A 26,656-nucleotide genomic window follows, 5' to 3' on the forward strand; every position below is an offset into this window, starting at 1 on the left:
GGAGAGAATGCCACTCTCTTATACGGGCCAAACACAGCCCTTCCAGCTCCAGTTTTTATCCCAATCATCTCTTGCCTGAGTTTTTTCAACGATCTCCCATCTCATTTTTATGGTCATGCCTTCTTCCAATTTAGAGCCACTTCCACCAGCTTGTTTTTCTAAAGCATAGGTCAGAATATCTCCCTTTCCTGCCTAAAACCTTTCAATGGCTGCCTATGGTCTTCAAGGGTAAGTCCAACCCCCTTGGCAGGGCCTAATGGAGCACATTGCTATCTGACTTTGACCTCACCTGTCTCCTTGCTCATCTTGCTCATTCTCTTTCTTCCATTTTTTGTAGCCAAGAATATCTAATCCATGCTGTGTATCAGAACCACCTGTGGAGTATTTTCAAAACATGTAATGTTCAGGAGAGAAAGAGTCTATGGAAACTCTCTGTACTATCTGCTCAATTTTACTGTAAACCTAAAGCTGCTCTGAAAAACAAAGTGTTAAATGTAGCCAGGTGCTACCAGGATCTTTGGGGGTGGGATGGCTGGTAAACCTGTTGCACATTCAAAGGTAAGGCCACCATTTGGTCCATGCTGACCTCTCACCATTTCATCTAAGACACAGGGCACTTCCACGTTTCCACATTATTATTTCTGGCCTGTTGTTTCTGGGGAACCATTATTCAGCCCTTTAGGCCTAGTTCATATGTCACTCCACTGTGAAACTCTCCCCAACTTTCCAGATGGAACAAATAGTTTTTTCCACACCGGTCCCATATTTCTTTGGACATACCTCTATGATGGCATTTATCATAGAGTAAAACAGTTTTCTTGACGCATCTGTCTCTTCTGCTAGAATATATACCCTGTGCTTTCCACATATTTGCATCCTCCATTGCCCAAGTTAAATGCCAGACACATTGTGGACCTTGTCATGTTCAATAGAGGAATATACGTGATTTATTTTATGAATAAATCAGCCGTTGAATGGCTTATAGCTAATATTTATTGAGCATTTACTTTGTGTTGACCCAGTTCCAAGAGCTCTAAAGCTACTTTCTAGCTCAACACTTACAAGTTGAAATAGGTACTTTTGTCATCTTGCACAAGAGTAAGTAACTTGTGTGCCACACAGATGGTTTCGAACCAGGGCAGCCAGGCCCCAGTGACCATTGTTTTTTGCTGCTTCCCAGGTAATGAAGGAATGCCAAAGCTTCAGACTCTTCGATGTGAGCATGCCTTGATTCACTAGGTATTTTTTCTATTTTAAATTTGTAGTATTAAAAACTGTCACCCAGTGTCATGTCTGTATGAGAGGTTGGTTTTATCAAGGAATGTAATGAATAACATGCTAAAATTCATCCAGAAATGCTAGATGGCTGTGGAAACCAGATGACTTGTGTTCAAGTCCTAGTTTTATATTTACTAATTATGCAACACTGGACAAGTCATTTAACCTCTCTACATCTCAGTTCTCGCTAAAGAAAGGACATTAATAGTATCTACCTGCTATTGTATGAATGTCTGCCCCCCCCCTCCTTCATGTATTGGCTAACACCCAATGTGATCATTTTTGGAGACAGAGCCTTGGAAGGTGATTTGGTCATGAGTCTGGAGCCCTCATATACGAGATCCGTGCTCTCATACAAGAGATTCCACAGAGCTCCCTAGCCCCATCCCCTGAAGATACAGCAAGAAGGCACTGACTTTGAATTAAGAAAGGGGCCTTCACCTGAACCTGACCATGTTGGCACTTTGATCTTGAATTTCCCAGTCTCTACAACTGTGAGAAATACATTTTTATTACATGCTACTCGATCTGTGGTATTTTGTTTAAGCAACCTGAACAGACTATGACACTACTTCATTATTATGAAGATTAAATATGTAAAGCAGTTTCTGAGCTTGCATATCAAAAGTGCTGTGTAATAGCTGTGTATTTATGTGCTTAATGTAACCCAATCTTATTGGAGCTGGTTTCAGCCACAACAAGGAAAGCCCAAATCATTCAGAAAGATGCCTTGGAAATTTTACCCTCTCCAAATCTTTAGGTTATAAAACTTGCATGAACAGCATCACGTATTCCATAATTTCTGATGATTCTTGGCCATTTTCTTTTGTTTAATTGAAAATTCACAGCACAAACAATGTAGCTTTCTCGTCTGTCTCCTGGTTTAGGTCACAAACGTAAGATATATGGCATGTTTCTATAATTGCTATAATTTATAGTTCTTTTGAAGTTAGCATTGGAGCCAGCAGAGACAGACCCTGTCACAAGGGCAGTTGCAATCAAATCCTCTCCAGTAGACAGGCCAGGTTGCTGCCATATACATTCCAGAGGGTTCCCATGCTTCTGGCACTTCGCAAGGATCACAGCAGAACTTTTACAGAAAACTCTTGTTTAAAACCTGAGTTCATGTCAAAAGTACAGGACTGAATATCTGTCACAAAGACTGGGAGACAAAGGGGACCCTAGAGACCAATCAGGAAGCATAGGACCGATCTCTTTTAAGTGCCAAGATAGATGACTTAATTCAACATAAGACAAGAAAGTTGCCAGACATCTCAGAAGATCCATAAAATGCTACTCAACAAATATTGATTGAACAACTACACTGAATCCCAAGCTTGCTGCAAGCCTGCCTCTTTATCCTACAGTCCACTACCTACTAACAGAATTTAAATAGCTGGACAGTCTCAACAGGTGGCCTATAGTCACATCGCCCAGAAATGTTTGGTTTTGTTTCCAGAGTGTTTCTTAAAAATTAATTAATTAATTAACTAGTTATTAATTGCCTAATTAATTAGTTAATTAATAATTAGTTTCCAAAAATTTTTTAAAGGGGAAATGTCAAATAAAGTTTATATATTTCTGGTTTTCCTTAAAAAATCAGGGGATCTGGTGACCCTAGGCCTGCCATTCTGTATGACAATTGGCATCTGCTGGGTGGCAGCTGCCCCTTCACACAGGCCAGAAATGAGCAGCTTTACTCTGGAGCCTACCTCACCCTATCTTCTACTCTGTAAGCATTTGAGATTGCAACCTCAATTTGTATATGAAGTTTTAAGGATAGACTTTACTATCATATCAGACTAAGTGATGAATAGGGTACCTGAAAAAAGGGTTCAGATTTTGAACAGTACAATAGTAGTTTTAGACACCTATAATATATATTTGGGTTTACCTTTGTCCTCATTCCATGAACAAGGACACAGATTAATATAGTGGAGAAAGAATGTGCTTTGGGGTCAGCCAAAGTGGATTAAAATGCTGGCACTCCCTTTCTTAGCAGTATAACTGGAGAACTCTCTCTGAGTCTCTGTTTTCTCTTTTATACAATGGAGATCATTAAATTGGCCTCACAGGGACGTTGTGAGGTTTAAATTAATACTTTTGTGCTTTGCTCATACTGCTGCTTCAGCCTGGAAATTTCGCAGCAGTCCACCCTTTGTCAAGCTGACAAACTTCTCTTATGGATCAAGACCCAGGGAAAGACACCATTTATTCTCCAAAGTTTTCCAACCTGCACTTTCCCACTGCACTGCCCCAGGGAAAAGGAACACTTATGTTTCTGGGTTCCTATACTTCTCTCCATAGCAACATGTGCATGTATTTCTTGCTCATATGTCTTTTTCCACTAAACAAGAACATTCTTTGTACAGCACAGATTCTATATGTGTTTAGATAATAGTGACCCAGCATTAAACGACAAGTACATAATGAAACTGTCTTTATCTTTATCTTGCTATTTGGTTCACACTCAGTCTTAATAATAAATTTTTAGTTCAGCTACCTTGAACAGAGGCACAATTGTACTTACCCAAACTATTTATTAAAAATACCCAAAATGAACTTATAGAAAGAGTTTTCTACTAAGGCAGTTTTATTAAGGTAGAAAAAACAGTCCCAGTAACAAAGACCATGGCTGTCTGTAACTTCCAGGCTCCCCAAAGAAGCTGATCTGGATAGTTAGAGGGAAACATGATATATACTCTTTTTCTCTCAGGATTTGTATACAACTTAGATCCAAATTATTTTCAGATTTTAGGTTTTCATCAAAATCTAGATTGTAAGCTCCCTGAGGGCAAGGCTATCTACATATTAACATATATCAATCCTTGGACCAAAGACTGGTACATTCGAGCTAGTCAGTAAATATTTACTGAATAAACATATGAATATGTCTGGAATGCACTGGAATATTAAGTACTTGGTAGGAAGTAACAACACTCGGAATGTCAATGTGAGAATCTTACTGTCCATTGACCTCATTTGTTTTCATAATGTAAGGCTGATATCATCATCATCATCATCATCATCATCATCATTTGACTCCAAAGTCTTTGTTCTCTCCATTCCATCATCCTTGCTTATTCTTGTATCTAATGAAAAAGGACACATATGCATAAATATGGTTTTTTGTTACTGAAGGAAAAGGAGGATCATGGATATTTTTCCTCTCCTGTGGATCTCCCCTCACATTATGCAGTTGTCAGTGGGCACAGGCCATTTGCCCAAATGGAGACGCTGCTGTGAACTTCCCAACTGATAGGACAGGCACTTTTCTTCTAGTTCTGATCTGGTTTTCTGACAAGTTGAACATAATTATGTCTTAACATGTACAATTTTTAAGATATGTCTTAACTTACAAACTTAATTTTCATGGATTCCAAATGTACCTCAGTGGAATCAGTTATTTTTGAAAGAAAGTGTCCTGGTTTGCCTACAAAAGTCCTGATTTTCATTTCGTGTCCTGATATTACTGTTATTACAGTTTCCTTCCACTCAAAATCTTCAGGGATGTCAGTAAGAGGGTGGGAGACCAATCTGATGGATGGGACAGCACTGGGGCCCCTGAACAGTGGGCTGATTGCTTTCTTGTAGATGATTATTTGCAACTGCTATAGCAACAAAAACAAAAATGAAAACTGTCTCATTAATTTTGTATATAAACAGAATCTGCTGGTGCAGAAAATAGTGTGTGTGAGCCCAGGAAAAATTGATCCATAGGGCATGCAACAGAATTCTTTTTTTTTAAAGATTTTATTTATTTATTCATAAGAGACATGGAGAGAGAGAGAGAGAGGCAGAGACACAGGCAGAGAAAGAAGCAGGCTCCATACAGAGAGCCCATATGGGACTCAATCCCGGATCTCCAGGATCACCCCCTGGGCTGAAGGAGGCACTAAACCACTGAGCCACCCGGGATGCCCTGCAACATAATACTGTCATGGTATCCCCCTCCTCCCAATCCCCCTTTCTCTTTACCATCTTTGAACTGGATCATTTGAACTAGGTAGAGGGTGATCATTTCACCGTCTTTGCTGAACTCAGGTCCTGGCCTTAGCTAGTTTGGAGCAATATTTTATTTGCACAAATCACAGATGAATTAGATCTAAAACATTATGTTTCTTTCCTGTATTATAGTTGCAAGGTGATAGTCTACACAAGAACAACAGAACCAGGAAACGGTTTTACTCTTGATGACCATTGTGCTTTTTGTATTCTTCTGGTTCTCTTATTAGGAAAAATGAAGATTCTTTGCAGGTTTTATTGACCTTTTCTTGCCCTGTGAATCCACAAACAGGAATCAATTTGAACTAGATTGCAGAGACATGTATTACATTCTTGGCTATGTATTCCTTTGCACGGCATCTGTATTATAACACCGGCATGAAAATATGACTTCATGTTAACTGTCTCTCACTGGATCAGATTATTTCTGCTGGGATAAACATGAGTATACTCTGCCTTTATATCCTTTTAAGTTGTACCTAAACTATTTGAAGTCATCTTGAATGAGTTGAAAGTATAATCTGTCTGTGTAAAGAATCAAAAGAAAAAAAAAAAAAAAACCTCAGTGTTGCTATCATCTAAGGCGCATACAAAAATAATCTCCAAATCTTAGTGGCATAAAAACCAATCATTTCAATAATCAATTTGCGTATCAGTAATGCAGGGCACTCACGGCAGGGATGGTTTGTCTCTGATCCATGTCTCGGGCCTCAACTGGGATCAATCTAAACACATAGGGACCATTACAAGTGGAGCTGGAGGACTCATTTCCAAGATGGCTCCTTCACCCTGCTGGTTGCCATGTCGGTGAGTGTGGCTGCATGGCTGAGCTCAGCTAGAATCGTAGGTTCCAGGGCCTACAGGTATGTGCTGCAGCATGGTGGCTCAGGGAACACTTCCTCGATGGCATCCCAATGTCTCAGCAAAGAAGCTGAGCTGCAAGCTGCAAGCTAGGTGGGTTCCCCTTAGAAGTTGTCTAGTGTCCCTTTGGTCATCTTGATCTATTGGTGGAAATGGTCACATGTCTACTGGGGAGAAAGATGGAAAAGATAGATTGTGCTTGTCAATAGAAGGAGAATTAAAAGAGTTGGCAGCCATGTTTTAAAAACACCACATTTATGTATATTGTATTTTTTTGAACTTTTTATTTTTGTGAACGAGGCATCAATGAGGAAGAAAATTCCATATCAACTTTTCAAAAATACAACAAGTATTTTGGTGGAAATCCTTATATTTATACTGTAGCTAATATTCTTATGGAGCATATTACCAAATTCAGATGTATAGGAGTAATTTTAAATTAGGTTCTCAAGATGACACACTAGAAAAGTCATATAGGTTGAAACTAGACACTCTTTAGGTGGCTTACTGGAACTTTTTTAACAACCAAGGTGGATATTTAATTATAACTGGTTAAACGTTTTTCCAAACTAGTGTAATATATTTATATTGTAAAACATCAGCTTCATTTCTAGAGGAAAAAAAGGGGGGAGGACCAAGGACATAAAGATTTAGTTATAATTTCATCATAGAATTATTTGTATAATATTTAAAAATTAGAAAAAATCTGAATGCGGCACCAGGTTGCTCAGTGGCTGAGCGTCTGCCTTCGGCTCAGGTCATGATCCTGAGGTCCTGGGATAGAGTCCTGCATTAGGCTCGCCTCATTAGAGAGCCTGCTTTTCACTCTGCCCATGTCTCTGCCTCTCTCTCTTTGTGTCTCTCATGAATAAACAAATAAAATCTTAAAAAAAAAATCTGAATGTACCACAAAAGACTGTCTAAAATTTTACAGTGTATCTATATCATAGACTATTGCAAAAACTCATGCTGTAAAAAATATTTAGTGACATGAGAAAAGTATTCATAAATGCTTGTTGTGTACTCAAAAGATTATAAAATGAGCAGATACAAAATAATCTCAATTATATAAAACATGTTGATCTATGTAAAAATAATAACTTACACCAAAACATTGACAGAGATGATACCTTGGATCTGGAGTTTTGCATAATATCATTTAATATGTTATGCTTTTGTGTATTTTCATAAAATTTTTAAATGATTATGTATTGATATATTACTTTTTCATTTTATAAAATGCATAAAAATGTAGCACTTCATAAAACATATAAATAAATCAAATTTATCTATAAGCTTTCCACCCTGAATAATCACATTATTTATTAAATTTTGTTGCTTCATGTTTTGGATTATCCATTTTTTATAAAAATGATACATAGTGTATAAAATGGTTTGTTACTCAACTTCTTATGTTTATAACTGGGAGATGTTAACCAAATTATTTTTTGTTGTCCATGCTTCCCAGAATTGCTTTAGATAATCAGTGATCCTTCCCTAGACAGATAAACACATGGTCCCCATAGCTTCAAAAGTAATTTATAATAATAAGACCCCAGAAAAGACACATCAAATTTTTGACTTTCTAAGTCTCAAAAATATTGTCTAGATTTAACACTGAAAATTTCAGGAGAATGCTTACTAAGCTAGTTGTCCTTATGTTTTAAACTCACTTTCCCTTGAAGATGAAAAACTATTGAGCTAGTAGACCAAGAAGTGTTATAAAGGAGAGACATGAAAAGAAAATCCCAACTCCACTCTATCACCCACAGAATTAGTTTCAAAGAAAGAGTGATGGAAACCCCAAGTAGTTAGTAGATCTGAGAATAGAGTCCTGATGACTGCTCTCAAAGATGACAAACAGTAAAGCTAGGTCCCCCGGCTACGATGGGACAACAGTCCTGCTGAAATGACTGAAAGGTGAGCTTAGGTCTAAAGCTGTCCTACTGAGTATGTGGGCACTGCCACTGAATAGGAAAGAGACAAATGTTTTTGCAGGTGTCTGGTACCAGGTGAATGTGACACCAGGAGTCACAGACCTGGAAGGGAATTACAGTTGTAATGGAGAAACATCATAGTAGGGGATCCCTAGGTGGCCCAGCAGTTTAGTGTCTGCCTTAGGCCCAGGGCATGATCCTGGAGTCCCGGGATCAAGTTCTGCATCAGGCTCCCTAATGGAGCCTGCTTCTCCCTCTGTCTGTGTCTGTGTCTCTTCCTCGGTCTCTCTGTCTCTCATGAATAAATAAATAAAATCTTTAAAAAAAAAAAAAAAAGAAACCTCATGGTAGAGAGTTGTTTGACTCTTGCAGTCCTGTGACCGGAGAGGAACAGGGTCGTCTCAGAAAATGTCATCCCATTGGCACCAACATTCTCCAGGACTATCCAGAATTGTGCCCCACCTTACAGGATGAGGATGACCATGGGTTGAGAGCAAGCCTCGCAGCACCATGGCTACCGAGAGGGGTCATGAAGCCACATGGAACCTAAGCAGCCTAGATTGGGTAGAGGGAAAGAAGCAGGAAAAGAAGGTTCTCAATCGACTGTATTTACCCCAAATGACTAACTTTACCCAAGCTGGACTGTGGCGAAGGCCCAAAATGAGAATGAATTTATCAAGAAAGAAAATTATGTATTTTGCAACCCTTCCTACATAGTCTGATATATTCACATCTGCTACATATCTCAGTATGAACATATTTCCATGTGAAAAAAATACACATGTAAGCAACATGGCCTAGGTCAGTCTTAAGTGTGGCAGCATGCCCAGCCCAGGATGTTTTTAAAAGCATTAATGAGCAACTTAACTTTACACCCAAAATAGCCGTGCATGTTATAAAATAATACTATCTGTTATCATGAAAACACAAAGTACTTGAAGAAATGTTAAATATATATAACTGCAAATTTCAGCGTAGGGAAGTCCTTTTATAAATATACCATCTATATAAGTCATGAAAGAATGCTATTTGACTACATGACATTAAAACATTTCCCTATGGAAAAGATACACCTCAAAAAAAGAGACAGAAATCAAATGATAATCAGGGGGAAATATCTTCAAATATCATCACAGTAAAGAACTAATTTCCTTAAATTATAAAAACTACTACAAATGAGAAAAAACTAACAATCCAATAGAAAAACAAAGGACATAAACAGACACAGAAAGGCTATGTGAATAGTTTTAAACATGAGAAAGGCACAAGCCTATTCATATTTTAAATGCAAGGTAAAGCTATAATAAAATATTTTTCATCTTTCACACTGGTGAAAAATTAAGATGTTTGATAACATACTATGTTGAAGAAGGTGTGAGGAATCAGGCACTATTATGTTGCAATGCAACTTACTGCTAAGTTGATGGAGCACATTTGTAATATTTATGAAATTTAAAATCCATATGTTTTCTGATACAGGAGTTATGCAATACATATATAGAATCTTATGAGTAATTAATTACATATACAGAAAATAGCCATTGAGGCATCAGAATAGAAAAAGAATGAAAATAGCTGACATATTAATCAAAAAAGACCTGGTGATGTGCACTAGAAAACATCCATATAATGCAATTATTTAAATGAAGAAGGCAGCTCCAGATGAAGATGTGGACTGCTTCCAGACATGTATCTTTAAGTGAAAAAGCTAAGTAACACAGTATGTGTAGTGGCTAATGCAGAAGATATGCAATATACATCTGCATACACACGGAATATCTCTTGAAGGAGGGGCACCTGGGTGGCACAGTGGGTTAAGCATCTGACTCTGGATTTTAGCTCAGGTCGTGATCTCAGGATGCTGAGATCAAGTCTCACACTGGGCTCTGCACTCAGCAGGAAGTCTGCTTGAAAGTCTCTCTCTCCCTCTGCCACCCACCCCCGGCATGCACTCTCTCTCTCAAATAAATAAATCTTAAAAAAGGATATCTCTTAAAGGTTACACAAGAAACTGTAACAAGTAGTCTGCAGAGGATAAGTGAGCTTAGGAATTCTGGGGGAAAGATACTTCCCTTTCCTTAGGTTACTTTTTGGGCCTTTGGATTTTATACCAAAGCCATGCATTTCCTCTTAACAATGAAAAAGAAAGGAAAGGAAAGGTGAAGTTTTAAAAAGGGAGGAGGCACAATATAGATACAAAGAGGTAATTCTCTGCACAGCACCCAGTAAACACGGAGGAGACAGCCATTTCAGCCAAGGGAAAAGACCTGGAATAAATCATCCCTTTCACCTTTAGAGGGAGCATGGCCTTGTGAACACCTTGACCTTTGGACTTCTGGTCTTGGGACTGTGAGAGATCACAAAAATTCTCTTGCTCTGAGCCACCCAGTTTTTGGTGTGTTGTTGCCAAAACTCTAAAACTTTGGTACACAGTAGGCCCAACTTCACGGCTCCATTCCCTTCCCACCTCCTTCTTCCCAGAGGGGTAGCTCTGTGCCCGTAAAATGTAAATCAATATAGCCTTTCTTGCCTTCGTGTACTTCCATAGCTTTTCCCCGATGAAAGCCCAAGCCTGGTAATTTCCCCCCAAACCTAAGGATCCTTCCTCCTAAGAAGGTGGCAACCATACAGGGGGGCTGAAACCATGTCTATCGATTTATTTGTGTCCCCGAAATACATCTAATCATTCTTTTAATGGGTACAGGGGTTTAGCTGCATAACTAAATGATGATTCATTCATTTAATTATTTTCTGCTATATATCTATGCTATCTCCCACTTTCTGTTATCTATCTTTGTTTCCACCCTCCATTCTTGGATAAATCCCTTGGAAGTGGACTTTATGAGTCATAAGGTGAGCATGCTGTATGTTGTTTGATATGTATTATAGAAACATAGAGAAAACGTGACCAGTTTTTTCTAAGATTTTATTTATTTATTCATGAGAGACACAGAAAGAAAGAGAGGCAGAGACACAGGCAGAGGGAGAAGCAGGCTCCATCCAGGGAGCCTGATGTGGGACTCAATCTTGGACCCCAGGATCACACTTGGAGCTGAAGGCAGATGCTCACCCATGGAGCCACCCAGGCATCCTGATGAATTTTGACTCTGTTCTATTTTGGCAACTGGAAAAAATGTTAAAGGTATCATATTCCTACTCTATTGTTAATGGTACGAGACAGAGGTTGGCAAACTTTTTATGTAAAGGACCAGATGACAAATATTTTAGACTTTGCGAATTATGCAGTGTCTTGCAACTCTGCCTTTGTGGTAACAAAAGCAGTTATACATAGTATGAAAATGAGTAAACATGACTTGGTTCTAATAAAACTTTACTTATGGATACTGAAATTGAACATCAATAATTGTCACATGTCACAAAATATTGGGTTTTTAATATTTTTTTCAGCCATATGAAAAAGTGTCAAAAACCGTGGTTCACACAGGCCATATAAAAACAGGCAGTAGGCTGCATCTGACCCATGGACTATAGGTTTCCAGTTTCTGGTGTAGAATTTAGTAGTTGATAATCCATTTTGCAGTACATTAGAAAATTCTTCCTGAAGAGAAACTTGTACTTTCCTGCAGGGTCTTGTTGGTTAAGATCCATATGACACTAGGATGATCTTGGGCATCACTATCTGAGCAATGTATAAGTTATTGATAGCTATTAATTGCTATTAATATTGATTCAAATTTGAGTTAAATATGTTACCTATAGGATTTAGAGAGCATCCATTGGGATGTTTTCTCTCCAAGTTATTCTTAGTTTAAGCCAGATGACTAGAACTTTGTTTGGGACCAACATGTATTGATCACTTCTCTCTGACAACTCAGATGTACACTTCCATACACTCCTTATTCCACAGAATTCCTCTAGAATCGTTATACTTTTGCAAGATTCCATAAGCCTATTTTGAGAAAGATCAAGAAACTCGCACTCTTCCATCAATCTGTAAATGAATATTGTTGAGGATGTTGCTGCTGATGTCACAATATGTCCATGTCTGAGGAGGATCTTTGTCTCAGTAAGGCCTTTCAATGAGGCTTCTCTCTTTTTAGGATGATTTTTACATCTCAAACTTGCCAAGTCTCTTTCATACCCCCTTACTCTTTATCTTCTCTGTGATTTAATTTCTTTATACACATTTTAATTTGTTTAATCGTGCAGTATTTCATGTAGCTTTATAAGCTGAATCTTGTCTTTCTCTTCTTCCTGTTTCTTTTTTTTTTTTTTTTAAGATTTTATTTACTTATTCATGAAAAACACAGAGAGAGAGAGAGGCAGAGACATAGGAAGAGGGAGAAGCAGGCTCCCCGAGGGGAGCCCAATGCAGGACAAGATCCCAGGACCCCAGGATCATGACCTGGGCCAAAGGAACATGCTCAACACTGAGCCATCCAGGTGTCCACTCCTCCTTTTTCCTCTTCATCCTTTAAACAGAGGCATTTTAATTTTTAAAAATTTAAAACTGGGGCATTAGAGGCAGCAGAATGAGAAGTTCGTATTTGACAGGGAATTGGGGTGACGATGGTCTCACTGTCTTAGTCTTTCTGCTTTCTCATGGAATTAGCTTCATGTCTATTTTCTCAGGATGATACAGCAGAGCCATTCGAAATGAAACCCCAAATTTATTTTGCCCCACTTTTGTCTTTCACCTACTGGTGCCATATAGGAACCATGATGCCCTGGAACCCCGGACGCAGATCTCCCCAGTGGTGTCTGGACCCTCAGCCTGGAAGTTCTCTGTGCCGCAAGGTCAGAGCCAGGGAAGGAGCTCCAGGCCAGCAAGCCTGCCCTGGGGGTTTATCTGCGGGGTTGTCAGGAGTGACAGCAAAGAGCCAGGCGGCTTGATGAATCCAACGAGCAGAAAAATCTGTCAAAACACACAGAACGTTCATTGCAGGGATCGTGGAAACATTGCCTATTTGTTTGGAGCGCGTTTAATTATTTTTAAACATATGCAGTCTGTAGTTCAGTGAACATGTCAGGGATAATAGAGGAAGAAAAGCAAATGAGGGGAGCGGCGCTGATCCTGGAGCCACTCCTCTCCGCAGCTGGCTGATGGGGAGAAGCAGTTGATTCCCTCCGAAGTGTGGCTCCCTGTCTGTCATCTAATGAAATGCAGTAGGGGGATTAATGTCATTAGCTCTAGGCCGGCATGCTGTGGAGTAAACAGATATACATCCTTGCTCATTTGGGGGAGTGTTTCTCAGCTCCTGCCCGCTGGCCTGCAAAGGTCACTCTCAGCCTTGTATTAGTTAAATGAGAAGAAATTAGGTTGGTTGAGACAATCTTGTCTGTTTAGTGAGAGCAGCCACTGGGCATTCAGGCACCTAACACTGCTCCTCCCACCCCTACGCCTTCTAATTGGGGGTCATGTTTCTTCTTTGGGGGACATTTGAGGTAACCAGAGAAGATAAAAGCCCGGCGAGTAAATACTTTACAGAAGAAAACAACAACAACAACAACATTGTTTTACTTTGATAAGCAAAATGACCAAGGAGTATGGAAAAAAGGGGCCCAGCTGTTTGAATATCATGACCACCTCTCTTCCATCTTGACCCAAGAGCTTTCCCACATATTAGCACCGCACAAAGCTGAGGGCTGAGAAAGACATGTGCTCCCTTTTTCGTAATCCACAGGAATATACAGAAAAAACAGCTGCAAGTGAATAAAAAGTAGATATTTTTTATTCTTTGAAAACACAGGAATCCTGACATCAATGTCACAGTGAAAAATATTAGGAGGTGGGGAAAATCATAGGAGAAAAATGTCAGGAGGAAGAATGAGTACTTCTGGGGGGTGGCTACAACCTACACTCAGACACAGACAGATGCCTTCAGTCATGAATGGAATACTCCACACCATCCAGATATAGCCAGGGAGAATCTGGGAGGAAACTGACACAAAAGAAAACAAAGAAAGAATAACCACAGAAAAGAAGAAAAAAGTTTGAGGGAAAGGTGGCAAGGGAAATGGAGAGGTGACTCAAAATTACACAAATACTTGATAAAGTGAAGACAAACACTAATGCTGCTTTGTAAGAATTTAATTTTTTTATCAAAGCCAAATGCTCTACTTTATTTATTTATTTATTTATTTATTTATTTATTTATTTATTTATATTTTTAAAGATTTTATTTATTTATTCATTAGAGACACACAGAGAGAGAGGCAGAGACATAGGCAGAGGGAGAAGCAGGCTCCATGCACCGGGAGCCTGACGTGGGATTTGATCCTGGGTCTCCAGGATCGCGCCCCGGGCCAAAGGCAGGCGCCAAATGCTCTACTTTATACTAAAAGAGATACTAGATGCATCTGTCTTTGAATTGTGCTCCAATGTTTGTAGGTAGTACGTATTTTGCAGCAATGGATATTACTATCAGAGAAGCAATACAAATGAAAAGTAAAAGAAAAGGAAATTCAGGATCATTTACATTTGTTATGTCACAAATTCAATTCTGGTCACCCCTTCCACAGCACCACTACTTTCTGAGGGTCACTGAGAATTATATTCCTTAAAGAACATCATGGCAGGGTTCATTTTCTCTCCTAATGGCAGACCAACAAGAGAGAAAAGAAGAGATGGCCAGGAAGAACAAAGAGTATGTCATAAGAAGAGGAGAAGGAAAGGGAGAAGAAGAAGAAGAAGAAGAAGAAGAAGAAGAAGAAGAAGAAGAAGAAGAAGAAGAGAGAGAGGAGGAGGAGGAAGGTAGGCGGAGGTTATGTATTGGTTGGCGGCTGAGCCATCGACAATCCAGCCGTACGTACCGATCTCTTCGTTCCCCAATCCTCCATAGCCCTCCTTACCCTCCCAACCCTCCCGCCCGTCCCTCCCTCCATCCCCCAAGAAAGAAAAGAACAGAGCAAGGTAAAATTTAGATGGTTTTATCTTTTTAAGATTAACCTAAATCTTGAGATTTCCCCAGCTTCCAGGGAGTAAAGGGATCTAAAGGCTCAAAATCAATATTCAGACTGTTGCCTTCATGGGTCAATGCAGAGCCTCGAACCCCTCTTCTAGGTCCTGTCCCACAGGTACTCAAAAAGAGGGAGTCCACTCAGGTGGTATTGGTGGCTCAGATGGCTCTGGAGAGCTAGATACCTGGGGTTGATACTCCACTCCCTACAGGCCCCACCATGTCCCAGTGAGCATGGTGACCACAATGCAGAGACCACTGCCCTGTCCAACCCACTGCTTCTTGATCCTCCCAAACACACTGACCCCCTCCACTCTTTACCAGACCAAAGTTGACTCTGTCCTGCACACAAAGAGTGGAGATCCCTACTATCCCTGGTAAGCAGATTAAGGTCCAGGGTCAGAGGGGAGGAGCAAGTACTAGCTGATGTCTCCTTTGTTTGTCTGGGTTTCCTTAAGATTTAGCAAAGCCCTCATTCCTTTTTTAAAATATATATTTTTTCAATTTCATTTATTTGAGAGAGAGAGAGCACAAGAAAGAAGGAGGGGCAGAGGGAGAGGAAGAAGCAGGCTCCCCACTGAGCAGGGAGCCGAATGCAGGGCTCCATCTCAGGACCCTGAGATCATGACCTGAGCCAAAGGCAGATGCCTAACTGAGTGAGCCCCCCATCAAAGCCCTCATTCCTATAGACATGCTGGGATAGGAGTGGGGCTGAGGGAGACAAGGCAGGTCTCCACCATCAGAAGGTGGACTGAGACTTGCCTCTCTGGAGTTGGATTGCCAAAACTTATAAGAAAATATTTGCATCTTGGATGACTTGATACATGGAAGTAAAAATCTTCCTTGTGAAGAAGGGAGGCTAATGAAACTAGATATTGCCCATGCTTTCCGGTAAATGCAATTGCATCAAAGAGAGAAAACATTATCCTTCATGTGTAATAATAGGGAAAACCTGGACTCTCTGGTTCAGTCTAACTGGTTGGCTACTGACTGTTGTCTTTTTCTTATTCTTTTTCTTTTTCTTTTTATCTTTTGTAAAAAGTACTGTAGGATAATTTTGCCTGGCCATACCTAGCAGTTCTTATGTATGATAAACTAAAGTCTTCCAGCTGCACAATGCTGAGGCTGTATTTTTATCTGTGGTGTCTGGTGACTACATAAACTATAAAAACAAAGTTAGAGTGATTTATATGTGTCATAGAAATTTAAGATTTTTTTAAAGTGTTCGTAAACATGTACAGTACGGGACACATTAGATATACCATTTGGATAACAAAAAACACTCATAGCAGCCTTGCTTGGCTTCAGAATTGATCCAGGGAGCAACTGGAAGGGTATTTTCCCATCCTCTTCAGAGAATGACTTGTGGTCACATTATCTCCCCTGACCACAGGGTCACACTGCATTCAGGATGAGGAAAGAAGAGAGTAGGGGTCTCAGGGCCCTGGTGGGATCTCAGGGTAGGCAATGGGATTTTGTGTTCTCTTACTTGGACCTTACATTTTATTGTGCATAAGAATCACTTGAAGAATTTGTAAAAGACAGAAAACCAAAACCTAGTAAAAAAAAAAAAAGTAAAGGCTCAGATTTCACCTCTAGAGACTCCAATTCTGTCAGTCTGTGTTGAGTCCTGAGAATCTGTATTTTAATAAGAATGGCTCCTCCATGACTATGCAATATAAGGGTTAAATTTTTGAAAAAACTGCTTAGGTGTTACAATTATGGTTACTGTCTAAACCCTTTTGCATTTTGGTGAGCAGTTTATAGGAAAGTGTGAAGCCCCACACTTTGGAGGCATTAGGAGGCCAGGCCCCACTTGTTTGACGCATAGGGTATTGGGAAACCTATTGTTATCGTCATGATATTGTTTAGTATATGTTGCAGATGGATTATTTACTCCACCCCCTCTTGCAGTCTCTCTATAGCTGTAACCAAGTGACCACAAAATATTGCAGTGAATTTGGAATTATTTCATAAACTCCTCATACTGGGGCCCCAGGACCAGAACAAAATGTTTGGGGCTCATGTGGCCATACGGGTATGATTACGTTCATGTGTGTAACTTGTAGACATGGGGTCTTCAGCGAGAAAGGCCATCTTTCTTTCACAAAGCAACTTAGTGGGTGGTGCTTCATAAGCAGCTTAACACAAAACATAGAGGAGAACAAACTACGCGCACACACACACACACACACACACACATACACAAGTGTCTCTGTTGGGCACTTAATAATTTGGATCCATACCAAAGTCCAGCCACAGGGGGAAAAAAAATCTTGCCATTTCAAGGACTGCATAAGGTGACAAAATCTCCTCTATGAAACATAAACTTCACTTTCTCTGCCCAGCTGGCCAATTGTTCCAATTCAGTAAATCGCAGATTTGACAAACACGTTTAGGGAAGAGGAGATGAGTAATACCAAGCTGTGCTGATCAGAAGGCCGTTGACTCGGGCTTTAAATCCGTGCACAATGGAATGAATACCTTCTATCCATTCACCCCACTAACCAAACAACACCAGGAAAATCATTTTCCAATTAGGCAGCAGGTTTCAGCATCGTTACCTTTGAGATCAGATTTGCTACCACTCAAAAATGCATCAGAGACAGTGTAGGAAGAGTTAAGCATCGCTCCTGGCATCTGAGGTCTTCGGAGGAGGTGAAATTAGATTAGCTGCAGGAAAATGGGAGGGTTTACATTACCAGAGGGGCTCTACCTGGCTCCAGGCTTAACAGTGAACAACGCTTTCAGCATATGGCATTACAATGGATTAGTGATCAAGTACGATTAATCCTAATAGATCGTCTTTTGAACCTCAGTGGCTTGTTAGGTGAGAAAAAAATTGTCTGTCCCCAAAGTGTCAGGTGAAACTCTCATTTGAGGTAAGACTACCATGTGGAGATGGGTCTCCATCTGGTGGCTTCCTTTTGTGAAACTCCACCAGAAGGTGTTTTAATGAGGCTTTTATAGCAGGCACCACCTGCCACTAATCTTCCCCTCTAAAAAGGTGTAATTGAGGGTTGGTTTTACAGTATGGCTCATATCCTAACCTTGGGAATTCATCAAGAAATGCAAATCTGGGTGGGATGGTATAATCATGAAATGCCATTTTGGCTTTTGGTTTAGACTGAAGTGGTTATAGAAATTTGTGGTTGGCTAATTACAACCAGCTATATAGTAGCTTCAGTTAGATTAATACGTGTGTCATCTCGGAATTAAATAACCAAGTTGATGGTGACCATATGTCTTCATTCAATTCTTTGCACATGTAAAGAGTTGCAAGGCTGCTAGTGGTTCACACAATTTAAAGGTTTCATTTACACTATTAAGGTTTAACTGGTTCAGATTTACTGCACATTTGTCCTCTTTGTAGATGCTTCAGTTCTAAGATGCATTTTTTCAATGAGACGTAAACAAGTGACAAAATCATCAAGACGTGTCTATATATGGGACTTCAGGAACAGCGTTATTTTCCTTTATCTCTTAATTTACAACACAGATTTCTGTCACACTGTTATTCTGGCAGATTGGTTATCGATTACACTGACATTTCTACCCTGAACCTCATTTGAAATACAAAATGCTCCAGAAGGTGGAACACAATAGAATAACTTTGAATTTTTTTTTTTTTTTGTAAATTCAACAACCATGAATTGAGCCCTCACTGTGTACTAGGAATGCTGCTATGAATTAGGAAATAATAGTAACAGTAACAACAATAATTATACCTCATGCACCTTGCCCCTGCATAGAATGGGATCACTTTGCTTTTCTCTCCTATTCTGCTCAGTATTTTTGGAAGTCTTTTTCCTTTGCTAGTGTCACCTCAGCATATTTTGTTGAGTAGACATCTTACCAGCATATAAATCAGATCAATAAAATAGCATACATATTTAGATAAATCTCAATATTTGGGTCTTCTCTATATGCCATTTTAGACATGAGAGATATGCATAGCCCCTGATTGTCTTTCAATGACTATTTTAGTGATAGAATATAGCATGAAAAGTGGATGACCCAAAATACCCCATAATCCAAAACTGGCTTGCATTTTGAGTTTGGAGTGCATTTGTAAATATGAAACGTGAATTTAAAGCAGGAGTTATAAAATGGAGCCCTGGAAGTTCAATCTGACCAGTAAATTTCTATTTGGGATTTAGTGGATGTTCTTGTCTTTGTCTGTTAGCCTACACAGGTTTGTGCTTTTTTTTAAAATACAAATTTTATTCCATAGACATGATATGCCCTCTCATGTTTGCCAGAGGCCTCCTTACTCCCTAATCTCACACCCAACTGCATTGACAAAACCCCATCCCAGTTCTAAAATAATAAGGCTCATTTTCACACGAGTCTGTGAACATTGGTTATGTAACCTTAGAATCAATCCCTGAATATGTTTCCATGTACGGCAAAAACCTTGGGGATGTGGGGATGGATCAGTGAGGGATAAGTCAGGCACCCACCCAATTAGCAGCCTCTTCAGAGCCAAGTCTGCCTCTCTCTGTAGAGCTAAATATTGTAGAATCATTTCACTCCCACATCCGCAATGTCCTTGGTGCATAGTCGTGAATCAGAAGCTCAAGGAACAGAATAGGTGAGAGGAAAAAGACAAGAAAACATGATTTAGCCTATTTTCCACTCAGAGAAAGGTTTTATAGTCAGAGTTTTAAAAGCCAAGACTGTAACTTCAAATTTCAGGATGCTTTTCTCCAGGAAATTCAATTGCCATGGACATGAATCATTAGAACTCATCCTGCCAGAGGAAAAAAAAAAAAAAAAAGCGCATGAATTTCATTCTCCCATTCACAGTTAGCAGAATGAGGTCAATTATTTTTTCCTGTAGCCTTAGAAAAATTAGAGAAATTAATTCATTAATCCATTTTTTTCCCTAAGGTGATCCATCAGTGTTAGTTTAAAGTGGAGAAAATAATAGTTGGCTAAAGGTGAGATGGCTAGCTGATGCATGCTGTGACTCCTGTTGCTGATTATGCCCAGGCGTTACATGAGAATGTACCCAGCATCTCCCTGCCTCAGCTTCTGTGCCTCCTTTATTCATTCTACTAACCCCATAATAGGTCCTGCCCAGGGGGTTAGCATGATGCAAGAAAATGTTGTCTTTGGTGTTTCCTTCCTCAGTGCTGCCTTTCAGCTTCCTTTATGACCTCATGATGTCCCCACGCCCCCACTCAGTGACCCTAGTGTCAGCACCTGCCCTCCCCAAACCACCAATCGTACCTCAAACCTCTCCCCCTCTCTGCAGTCCAAACTCTCTGGCCATGGCATTTTCTGGGTAACAGCTATTGACTATCATTAAGTTGCTTGCTGTAAAATGGCTTTTTGTGCTTTGTGATTTGGGGCTCTGATACATAATGTCCAATCCAAAGGAACTGTTCTTTTGACAAAAAATTAATAGAAGCTCTGTAGGCTGGAGGGGAATAAGAGAAAACAGGGAGAGGTCTTACAGCATCCCCAAATCATATGATGCTTTGCCACTACTTAAGTCAAGTTCAGGGTAAAACATTTGGTGCCTTATAGGCACATTTAGTCATGTTTAAATGACTTATGAAAAGTGAATTTAATTTTGATCTGTACTATGTTAAGGACCTTCGTGAGAATGAGACAGTTTCCCAGGTGTGCTTCCTGCTACTTATAGAATTTTACTTTTAGGATTTGGAGATAGTCAGAATGCAGGTATAATGGCTAAAACCTCATGTGATGCCATATTTCTGAATATAAGCAGGTGAATAATCTCTTCTTTGGCTCAGCTAGAAGTCAAAGAAATTTCTTTAAACTCATCTTCCTCACACAAAATTCTTTCATGTAGTTACACTGGGTTGTACATGTACTCAGACATCTTGAGTTCACTACCAGTTGCCCTCCCTCACAAACTAAATCTTGGTTTCCTTCAATATGCAGCTTTCCACCTCTCCGACGCGCTCTCCAAGAGCCTTGCAGTGTGCCATCCTTCCCCTGGAGAACCCACCTTGTAAATTAACTTCTCCCTCTCAGACTTCCTATGTGAATACCAAAAATGAGGTTGGCTCACCTTGACATTTTATTGTTGTCTGGCATTTTCTCCTATATCTTCCTCAGTATGTCACATATGTTTGTAACTGAGGCCAGGAAAGTTTTAAGAGAGAAAAGTTGAGGAGATTGGGGAGGAGGAAGAGGGTATTAGAAAGGGAATAGAAATCTTTATTTCTGTTTTACATAAATCATTTAAGTAATAATCCATCTTTCTAAAATCAGACAAAGGGTAGGCAGTACAAAATTAGGTGAATTTCTGTATAAGTATGTTACAAACCCAAGACTCTGAAGTAGGTCTAGAGTGTGTCCTGAAAACAAGCTGGTGGCATATGGCAGAGGTCTACAAAAGTGCTTATCGGGCTTGTGTATACTGAAGATTCCGGAACTAGCACTAGAGATTTTGATTCAGTAGACCTCAGTTGAATTCCAGGAATCTCAATTTTTAACAACCACCCACAGCGACTCTGACAGTGTCAGGGAGAAAGAGTATTTCAAAGTTGAAGGCTATTTCATCAAAATTTCCATTACTCTCCTTGGCCCTTTTGAGAATCCAGAGCAAGGAGTTTTCAGAGATGAATGTGTCTACAGAAAGAAAGTGCTGCATAGAGAAACAATAAATTTTATTGCAGATTTTTTAAAATTTAAAGACAAGCTTTTTGGATGAGTTATGCTCCATAAATAAAATACACTTAAACATCAAACTCAAAATGAAAAGATCCCAACCTCTGAAATAGTTACTGTCCACTCACCAGAGGAACTGGAATGATTATAGGCAGCCAAGGCCAGATATGTAATGTGGGTGTTAAGACTCTGTTTACAAAACCAGTGTGGGAAGGCATGGAATTTCTAGGCTGAGGGCCATGTGTGTATACAATTCCTCAATTTGCATTCTAGAGAAACCTAAAGTTTGTTAGCTGCAGGTGCAAATCTCACGTTGTTGCGAAACTTGTACAGTCCATGGTACTCAAGCTGATACATCACTCTGCCTGCCCTTGTACCGCCCTCTTTTTCCAATCTAGCCACTTCCCTGAAGAGCTTCTGATTTGGATAAACTGTAACCAGCTAAAGTTCCCAGACTACCTGACAACCTTGCAAAGTCTGAAACTATGAATTAGAAGTTAAATATCCTCAAATATTCAAAACATAAGAAGTCTGTGGCAAAAGTCAGATTTTGTTTCTAGAACATTCTTTCACTTCCCTGAGTGTGGGAGTGATGTGTAGGGCACATAGATGATCTCATGCACAAAGAAGTTCAAACTGGCTAAACTACAAACATCCTAACCCTTTGGGCGATGATGGTAGCATCCCAATCCTTTGGCCAACAGAACTACCTGATTTGGTCATTTGGATTAACCAATACTTGAAATTTAAGGTTTCCACCCAACATTTATTTTGTATCATGTGAGAAAAGGTTGCAGACAGACAAGAACTACTAGTTCCCCTGGAGAACCCACATGAATTCTGTTCTTTCTAATCTTTGAATCTACACACACGTTCATTCCAGACTTTGTCTTTTATTCCTAAAGCTTACAACCTTGATGTAATACTGACTCGCAGCAACCCAACCTGGCATTTACTTAGGCAGAAAAAGTTCCCTCCTTTACTTTTACCCACAGGATTTTTCTATTCTGACAGCGTTTGACTTCATCCTTGATTGATCTTGAACTGGCACAGATTAAAAGGCTCTCCCAAAATGAGAAGTGCCATGAAAATAGGCATCTTTCATCTTTGGAGGCAAAGGAACCCTGTGCCACATGGTGGGGTGGTGGCAGTTTCTTTGATCAGCATTTCTTTGTTTGAGCCCAGAAATTGAGTCAGCCTACCAGGCATAGCAATACAATAGGGCAGCCAGTATCCCAATGGAACCAATGCTAAGTAATGATTGGGAATTTCCATCAGAGCATCTTAATCCACTAGCATGAGTTGTCACCATGAGCTCCTCTAGGCCCATTAAAATGACTTCAGGTCACCTCCACTGAGCCTGCCCATTCACTCCAAAACAATTATCCTAATCCCCTTAGCAGACCCAATCCCTTAACACTTGTGAAGTGCCCTCCTATGCAGGGTGCTGACATTTTCCAACAACACTAGCCTCTTTGAAATGCCAATCAAAAGTCCTTCTTGTTAAAATACACGGCCCTCTCTGCAAGTATAAACAGACCTTCGTACATCGTCACCACCACCATCATTAAAAAGCACTTACAGAACACCCACCTGTGTGTGATGCTGTGCTGTTGGGCCCAGAATAGGCAAGTGCTAGCAACGCTGACCTCAGGAGGGGGTGGTTGCGAACCTGCCACTGTGAGGTTCTCCTGCTGCGCAGACTGTGCCCAGAGGCATGAACCCGCAGCAGACCATTTCTGGTGACTGGGTAATTGCCCCAAGAGGATTAATTAGCTGCTCCACAGAACAGATCTTGCAAAAGTCGTATATAAGTGACAAAACTCACCATGAAAGTTCTACCAAAATGCTATTTCCCAAACTTCAGTTACCACTTGGCTGGACAACTTGGCTGAGCGAGGGCTGATTCAGAAGGCACTTTTGTTACAATTTTTGTCTCCTACATGCTGTACCCTTTGACTACCTACCATTATGGAAAGTAGAGCCCGTGATGGCCCAACGCCGGGCGCTAGCAAGCAAGCTGGGGTCAGAGGATGCAGGTTCCTCTATCACTGCACCGTTTACCAGCTGGGTAACCTTGGGGAGGTCATTAGATGCTCTGGGCTTTAGTTTCCTCCAGTGTAAAATGGGAACCATACCATATATCAAGGGGTCCCTGGGAGGTTAAGTAAAACAATATGTGGTGAAAATACAATGCTTAGGACTCCACGGTTATATCTTAGACAAGACTATTTGCTCAGGCGGTGGGGGCTCTGAGTGGTGGAGGCTCGGCCAGGGCGAGATACAGAAATTACCAACCATGGGATGGGTGAAAGCTGGATGAGAAAGGGGTTCCAGCTGGAAGAAGTAACATGGGAAATGAGCAGCCAGTCAAAGCTCACAAAAATAATGTAGGGGGAGAAAACATAATTAAAGTGCCAGGAGCAGAGGCGCTTCATTGGAAAGTAAGAAGAAGAGAGAGGGTGAGAGCATGAGGGTGCCAGAGAAGCAGGGATGCAGGAGACCTGTTCCATCATCATCCTGTCGTTCGCTCAGCTCCTTGGCAGGGCTCGGACACCAAGCATCCATTGCTTGGTGCTGGACAATTGACAAAATTCTTCACGCAATAGCAGCGTGGAAAACACCGAAGAACAACAACTGGAGGGTGAGTATGCGTCCTGGCTTCACCTGAAGGATTCTAGATTTCTCTTTAGCACCATTTTAACCCCATTGTAACTGTGTTCTTCCTCAGGGCCCATGGAACACATATGTTTCAGATCATTTTAAAGCCAGACATATGTAAGGAGACACCGAGATGCTTCAAATCTAGCTCAAACCAAGTATGTTTTGACAAAGATTTATACAATTTAATTTCCTTCTCCCCCCCCACCCCCTAATTTCTTCCCGCGATACAAGTTTAATTTCTCCACTTTACTTAAACCACATACACACGACAAGTAGTACAGGCATAAGCAAGAAACAGGAAAATAACAAACCTGAATCTGCAATCTTCTTTCCCAATTCGAAGATGTTTGTCGGACGTAGACAGTCCTGAACCTCTTAAATGAGTCTTGCTTTCTTGTGAGGTAGATGGCGCAGCTAAGATGCTAGCAAGTTCTGCAGACGGAACAGGGTGCAGCTGTCCCTTCGCACCGTGGCTGTCATGGGGCCCTTTGCGCCCTCCTCGGTGTTCGGTGGTAACATCCCGTAAGTGCCCAAATCGTAAGCGAGTGCGGTTTACTGCTGCATGGCCCAATTCATAAATTGTAATGCATGCAGGCTCCAGCAAATAATATTTTACCCAAAGAAGGAAAGTAAAGGAAAGAGAGACAAGGTGGGCCAGAAACATCTCTCGATTTCAGACATCCCCTTGCTGAAGAAGATGAGCACCCAGTGCGGCTCACACAATTCTGATTGAATACCCCTACTTCTAAGTCTCCCCCATCAGGGCTAACCCATAAGACCTGGGTCTCCCCGTCAATAAATGGAAACAGTAGTGCCTGCTGCAGGAATGTGAGAAAAATTGAATGAAAAAAAAATGTAAATATCCTGGAGCCATTCTACCTAAAGGGTTCTTTTTAAGTTCCCCACGAAAACACCCTTTCGTACATCTTCCCACAACCGAAAATGTCACTTGTTTACATGTCTAGTTGCCAGTTTTTTCTTCACTCACTAATATAAGCTCCAAGAGAACAGAGACTTGTCGTGTTCACTACCACGTATTAAGATGTGCCCATTCAGAGGAGGTACGAGACAAAAGTTTGTTGATTGCATAGTAGTGATCACTAAATGACAGGAACACAGATAAATGTGCGTGTGTGTGTATATATATATATGCATCTATAGTTTGTTTACTCAATAATATATGTCTATATATTCATAATAAAAACATTTCACACGAGATACCATGACCCTCATTTTATTTTATTTTATTTTATTTATTTTATTTTATTTTTTAAGAATTTTATTTATTTATTCATGAGAGACACACAGAGAGAGAGAGAGAGGCAGCGACACAGGCAGAGGGAGAAGCAGGCTCCATGCAGGGAGCCCGATGTGGGACTCGATCCAGGGTCCCCAGGATCACACCCCAGGCTTCAGGCGGCACTAAACCGCTGCGCCATCAGGGCTGCCCATGACCCTCATTTTATATAAAGGTTTAATAAGTGGCAGTCTTGGGTATTGAACCCATGAACTCATGTCCGGTTTGTGTTTTGTTTTTTTTTTTTCCCACTCCGGCACAGCTACCTACGCATTAATATTCGCCTCTTCTCAAGAGAGCAGTTCTTCCTCACCGTATCCTGTTTTACAGTCTTTACTGAATTGCCTGTAATTTCACCCACATTGCCGGGGGTCTCCATGACCCCCTTCCCAGCCCACCATGACCAGTTCCTATGCCCAGCCAAGGTGACCGTGCGTGGCTCTCCAACCTTGTTATCTGGCCATCTGGATGCTGTAACTTCTAGGAACTGGTTACTCTGCATTCCAAGAGTCCCTCCTTTAGTTAATTTTTTTTTTTTTGAAGTCAGATACTCTGCACCCTAATCCCCACAGGGTTAAGTCCCCCAGAGGAACCCCCAGGCTGATTGACCCCGTGTGACGGAGAGCTGAGGCCCACACAGGCGCCAGCCGCTGACAGACCCCACAGCCCAGCCGGCCGCTGGAGGGTGACGGGACCCGGGCAAACGCTTCCAGACCGAGCTGCTGAAATGGGGCCTCGCAAGTCTTTGACGGCGTTAATCACCGAGTGCTCCTGGCCTGCCAGCCAGGCTTCTCCTCGGAAGGCCCCGCCATGTGGAACCTGCTCCCGGTGGCACTCCCTCGGAGCCCACATTTGGCAGCAAGCAGGCGACATTTGAAAAGATGTTTTTATTTGCTCCAGCATTTGGTTCACTTCCCCGCACCGCCCCCCCTTCACTCTGACACTTTGGGCCTGAAATATGTTTTCGGCCGTCGTGGCAGAGTCCCACCAGGTCCCTGAATCCTGTGTTTAATGACACGGTTGCCGGAGGGGAGCTCCCAACTGGA

General features: G+C 40.8%; 1 long non-coding RNA gene across 1 annotated transcript; it reads right to left on the bottom strand.

The window, feature by feature from the left end:
* Positions 1-13,610: 13,610 nt before the first annotated feature.
* LOC111097936 lies at positions 13,611-19,747 on the bottom strand. Its single transcript, XR_005366393.1, has 3 exons — positions 19,465-19,747; positions 17,566-17,674; positions 13,611-13,745 (listed from the first exon to the last, which is right to left on the bottom strand). It is a non-coding gene; the product is annotated as an uncharacterized LOC111097936 (long non-coding RNA).
* Positions 19,748-26,656: the final 6,909 nt, after the last annotated feature.

This window comes from Canis lupus, chromosome 11 (genome assembly GCF_011100685.1).
Source record: "Canis lupus familiaris isolate Mischka breed German Shepherd chromosome 11, alternate assembly UU_Cfam_GSD_1.0, whole genome shotgun sequence".
Classification (NCBI taxonomy): Eukaryota; Metazoa; Chordata; class Mammalia; order Carnivora; family Canidae; genus Canis; species Canis lupus.